Below are 6,000 nucleotides of genomic sequence, written 5' to 3'. Positions count from 1 at the left end.
GTTTGGATTATTGTGACAGGTGATTGCGATCAAATGAATTCTGCCTACCAGTGAGAAGTCAAATTATGGTTGGGATTGATCATCCTGACTGCTGCCCACAAGTACTTTGCCAACCTCCATTTCTTGCATTTTGCTGGGACACTTGATAGTATGTTGAAAAGAAATGTGATTTCTCAGGAGGAACAGCAGCTATGAGGCAGGCCTTGCTCCTAAGCAGTGCAGCAAAATGTGAGTTCAGATGCATTGTCTGACAGCTGAAGCAAGGCCAGGACATACCCCACCCCCCGTAGACTAGAGTTTTGTGGGCAAGGCTGCAAAGTAATAAGTATTCGGATACCCTTGCAAACAGAGAACATTCTTTTTGACTTATTGCCTGGATTCACATGTGGAAACAGGTTTACCAAACGATTTCTGTTGGCCAAGAAAGTCATCTTGCAATCTGGTTGGATAATGATCCCCCTTCTGTGACGCAATGCAGGGATTTGCTCTATCAAGATTGTCTATTTGAAAAACAGGTTGAGCAAATGGATATTTTAAGAAGAAAAAAGAATGGCTGCATGTTGGGCTATTGACAGTCTGTGCTGTGTTTAACCTGGATTGGCTGGGAAGTGTCACCGAGCTACCAGGTGTTGTACATTTTTTCAAAGCTTTAGATGAGGGGAGAACTGCAGCCTGTAGACCTTCAGCTGGGGAGAAGGGGTAAGGGTCTTCTCTTTTGGCCCTCTTGGGTTTCTTGTCTATCTGGCACACATGAAGGGAGAGGGAAGGAGAAATAAAAGAGACTTTTTACCTTTTTTTTCCATATCTTTCTCTCCTGATCAATTCTTGTCTTGATTTTTGACTATAATCTGTCTATATGTGGTTTATTCTACTATGGATTTACTGGAAATCCTTGTGACTAATCACTTACAGGTCGATACAGTAAAGTGTGCTCCGTCGGAGTGCACTGTCACCCTGCTCTGGACGCGTGTTTTCCCTTACCCCTTATTCAGTAAGGGGAGGAAAACCGCGGCCCACCCGCGGCACCTAATAGCGCCCTCAACATGCAAATGCATGTTGATGGCTCTATTAGGTATGCCCGAGCGATCCAGTAAGTAAAATGTGCAGCCAAGCCGCACATTTTACTCTAAGAAATTAGCGCCGCCCAAAGGTCGGCGCTAATTTCTTCCGGCGCCAGGGAAGTGCACAGAAAAGCAGTAAAAACTGCTTTTCTGTGCACCCTCTGACTTAATATCATAGCGATATTAAGTCGGAGGTCCCCAAAAGTAAAAAAAAGTAAAAAAAAAAAATTTTGAATTCGGCCCGCGGCTTGAGCTGGGGACCCCCATAGCCGGTCAGGTTTCACGAGATCCACAGTGAATCTGCATGAGATGAATTAACGTATGCTGTGTTTCAAAGTATGCAAATTTATCTCATGCATATTTTTTGTGGATATCCTGAAAAACCCAACCAGCTATAGGGTCCCCAGGACGGATTTGGAAGCTATGTGTGTGCATTTTGTGTACTATCCATCCAAAATTTTCAGTACATGCTAGATGGGATCACAGGGAATCCTTACAGAGTTTTTAAACTTTGTTCTCTCTATATAGGTGTGGATGTGTGCATATGTATATCCAGAAAGTAAGCTTGATAAGTTGTGCACATAACTTCTTGTTTAAAGATTTTCAGATATATTCCTTGTGAACTTAAGTGGCATAGCTGGTTTGGATTTCTCCCCCACCTTCTAATCTTTGAGGGAATACCCCTCCCCTACTAAGACAGTTTATAAATTTAGTGCCTATGGGGACAAAATCATGAATCCAATCCTGGACATGACTGAACTATATTTATTTTATTTATTTATTTACGGTTTTTATCTACCGACATTCGTATATACATCATGCCGGTTTACATAGAACAGTGTTAACTAGAGATGTGAATCAGAACCGGAATCGGTTCTGGTTTCAGATTCGTGGACTATTGGGAAATTATTTTTCCCGCGGTCCAATCGTTGGTTTTTTTTTTATTGGCTGCACCGAGCAGATAACCCAAAACACAACCCGACCCTTTAAAATTAATTCTTTAGTCCCCCCACCCTCCGGACCCCTCCAAATTTTTAAGTACCTGGTAGTCCAGTGGGGGTCCCGGGAGTGTAGTGTTCTCCCGCTCTTGGGCCATCGGCTGCCAGTAAACAAAATGGCGCCGATGGCCCTTTGCCCTTAGCATGTCACAGAGTATCCATGCCATTGGCCGGCCCCTGTCACATGGTAGGAGCTCTGGTTGGCCCGTGCCATCCAATGGATGGCCGGTGCCATCTTTAAAAATGGCGCAGGCCAACCAGTGCTCCTACCATGTGACAGGGGTCGGCCAATGGCACGGATACCCTGTCACATGCTAAGGGCAAAGGGCCATCAGCGCCCTTTTGTTTACTGGCAGCCAACGGCCCGAGAGAGGGAGAACGCTCCCGGGACCTCCACTAGACCACCAGGTACTTAAAAATTGGGGGGGTTGAGTGGTCCGGAGGGTGGGGGGATACTAAAGAATTAATTTTAAAGTGTCGGGCTGTGTTTTTGTGTTACTTTTAAGTGCCCTTTCTTCCCGCCCCCCCATAACAATAAGAGAACCCACGAAATTAATCGTGGGGTTTCCTATCGCTATCGGGGACCCCCCCCCCCCCCGATATTTGACGAGATTGAAAATATCGTCCGATATTTTCAATCGTCAGATAAACGATTCACATCTCTAGTGTTAACATGAGAAAGAGTTACATAAAACTGGAGCAATGGTAACAAAAGAGTTAAGGAATTTAAGGAATTTCAAGAGATAGGGTAAACGCAATGAAATAACAATATGAGAACATAGCAAATGGTGAAGCCAATTGCAAAATTACAAAACAATGGAATGGGCATGTACAATGGGAAGGGGATAAACAATGGACTGGGCATATACAATGGATTGGGCTAAAACAATGGAATGGGCATCAAAATATGTATTGAGAAAGAGGTAAGAAGGGTTAAGGGTAAGCTTGTAGCATACCTGCCATTTCTGGACTATTATTTTGACTGACAGTGGAAAAAATGGTCCCCTTCAACTAAAATAAACTGGTGCAAGAGTGTCATTTCAAGAAGACAAAGAAATTTCAACCTTACTACTTTTGAATAAACATACTAAATTGATATAGAGGGGTTTTTTTGTTTGTTTGTTTTTTTTTGCTTTTATATCTTTGGAAACATTTTTATTGTGGTAAAATAATTTACTAACTTACAGGTCGATACAGTAAAGTGTGCTCCGTCGGAGCGCACTGTCACCCTGCTCTGGACGCGTGTTTTCCCTTACCCCTTATTCAGTAAGGGGAGGAAAACACGCGGCCCACCCGCGGCACCTAATAGCGCCCTCAACATGCAAATGCATGTTGATGGCCCTATTAGGTATGCCCGAGCGATCCAGTAAGTAAAATGTGCAGCCAAGCCGCACATTTTACTCTAAGAAATTAGCGCCGCCCAAAGGTCGGCGCTAATTTCTTCCGGCGCCAGGGAAGTGCACAGAAAAGCAGTAAAAACTGCTTTTCTGTGCACCCTCCGACTTAATATCATAGCGATATTAAGTCGGAGGTCCCCAAAAGTAAAAAAAGTAAAAAAAAAAATAATAATTTTGAATTCGGCCCGCGGCTGTCGGGCGGAAAACCGGACGCTCAATTTTGCCGGCGTCCGGTTTCCGAGCCCGTGGCTGTCAGCGGGCTCGAGAACCGACGCCGGCAAAATTGAGCGTCGGCTGTCAAACCCGCTGACAGCCGCCGCTCCAGGCCAAAAGGAGGCGCTAGGGACGCGCTAGTGTCCCTAGCGCCTCCTTTTCCTCGTTTGCACCGCGTCAGCTCATTTGAATACTGAATCGCTCGCACCGGCCAAGGGCCGGTGCGTGCGCCGGGAGAGCGGGCGTTCGTCCGCTCTCCCACGGACTTTACTGTATCGGGCTGAAGTCCGTGGGAGAGCGGACGAACGCCCGCTCTCCCAGCACACGCACCGGCCCTTGGCCGGTGCGAGCGATTCAGTATTCAAATGAGCTGACGCGGTGCAAACGAGGAAAAGGAGGCGCTAGGGACACTAGCGCGTCCCTAGCGCCTCCTTTTGGCCTGGAGCGGCGGCTGTCAGCGGGTTTGACAGCCGACGCTCAATTTTGCCGGCGTCGGTTCTCGAGCCCGCTGACAGCCACGGGCTCGGAAACCGGACGCCGGCAAAATTGAGCGTCCGGTTTTCCGCCCGACAGCCGCGGGCCGAATTCAAAATTATTATTTTTTTTTTACTTTTTTTTACTTTTGGGGACCTCCGACTTAATATCGCTATGATATTAAGTCGGAGGGTGCACAGAAAAGCAGTTTTTACTGCTTTTCTGTGCACTTCCCTGGCGCCGGAAGAAATTAGCGCCGACCTTTGGGCGGCGCTAATTTCTTAGAGTAAAATGTGCGGCTTGGCTGCACATTTTACTTACTGGATCGCTCGGGCATACCTAATAGGGCCATCAACATGCATTTGCATGTTGAGGGCGCTATTAGGTGCCACGGGTGGGCCGCGTGTTTTCCTCCCCTTACTGAATAAGGGGTAAGGGAAAACACGCGTCCCGAGCAGGGTGACAGTGCGCTCCGACGGAGCACACTTTACTGTATCGACCTGTAAGTTAGTAAATTATTTTACCACAATAAAAATGTTTCCAAAGATATAAAAGCAAAAAAAAACAAACAAACAAAAAAACCCCTCTATATCAATTTAGTATGTTTATTCAAAAGTAGTAAGGTTGAAATTTCTTTGTCTTCTTGAAATGACACTCTTGCACCAGTTTATTTTAGTTGAAGGGGACCATTTTTTCCACTGTCAGTCAAAATAATAGTCCAGAAATGGCAGGTATGCTACAAGCTTACCCTTAACCCTTCTTACCTCTTTCTCAATACATATTTTGATGCCCATTCCATTGTTTTAGCCCAATCCATTGTATATGCCCAGTCCATTGTTTATCCCCTTCCCATTGTTCATGCCCATTCCATTGTTTTGTAATTTTGCAATTGGCTTCACCATTTGCTATGTTCTCATATTGTTATTTCATTGCGTTTACCCTATCTCTTGAAATTCCTTAAATTCCTTAACTCTTTTGTTACCATTGCTCCAGTTTTATGTAACTCTTTCTCATGTTAACACTAGAGATGTGAATCGTTTATCTGACGATTGAAAATATCGGACGATATTTTCAATCTCGTCAAATATCGGGGGGGGGGGGGTCCCCGATAGCGATAGGAAATCCCACAATTAATTTCGTGGGTTCTCTTATTGTTATGGGGGGGCGGGAAGAAAGGGCACTTAAAAGTAACACAAAAACACAGCCCGACACTTTAAAATTAATTCTTTAGTATCCCCCCACCCTCCGGACCACTCAACCCCCCCAATTTTTAAGTACCTGGTGGTCTAGTGGAGGTCCCGGGAGCGTTCTCCCTCTCTCGGGCCGTTGGCTGCCAGTAAACAAAAGGGCGCTGATGGCCCTTTGCCCTTAGCATGTGACAGGGTATCCGTGCCATTGGCCGACCCCTGTCACATGGTAGGAGCACTGGTTGGCCTGCGCCATTTTTAAAGATGGCACCGGCCGTCCATTGGATGGCACGGGCCAACCAGAGCTCCTACCATGTGACAGGGGCCGGCCAATGGCATGGATACTCTGTGACATGCTAAGGGCAAAGGGCCATCGGCGCCATTTTGTTTACTGGCAGCCGATGGCCCAAGAGCGGGAGAACACTACACTCCCGGGACCCCCACTGGACTACCAGGTACTTAAAAATTTGGAGGGGTCCGGAGGGTGGGGGGACTAAAGAATTAATTTTAAAGGGTCGGGTTGTGTTTTTGGGTTATCTGCTCGGTGCAGCCAATAAAAAAAAAACCAACGATTGGACCGCGGGAAAAATAATTTCCCAATAGTCCACGAATCTGAAACCAGAACCGATTCCGGTTCTGATTCACATCTCTAGTTAACACTGTTCTATGT

This window comes from Rhinatrema bivittatum, chromosome 7 (genome assembly GCF_901001135.1).
Source record: "Rhinatrema bivittatum chromosome 7, aRhiBiv1.1, whole genome shotgun sequence".
NCBI classification, from domain to species: domain Eukaryota; kingdom Metazoa; phylum Chordata; class Amphibia; order Gymnophiona; family Rhinatrematidae; genus Rhinatrema; species Rhinatrema bivittatum.
Note: the sequence above shows the minus strand (reverse complement) of the source record.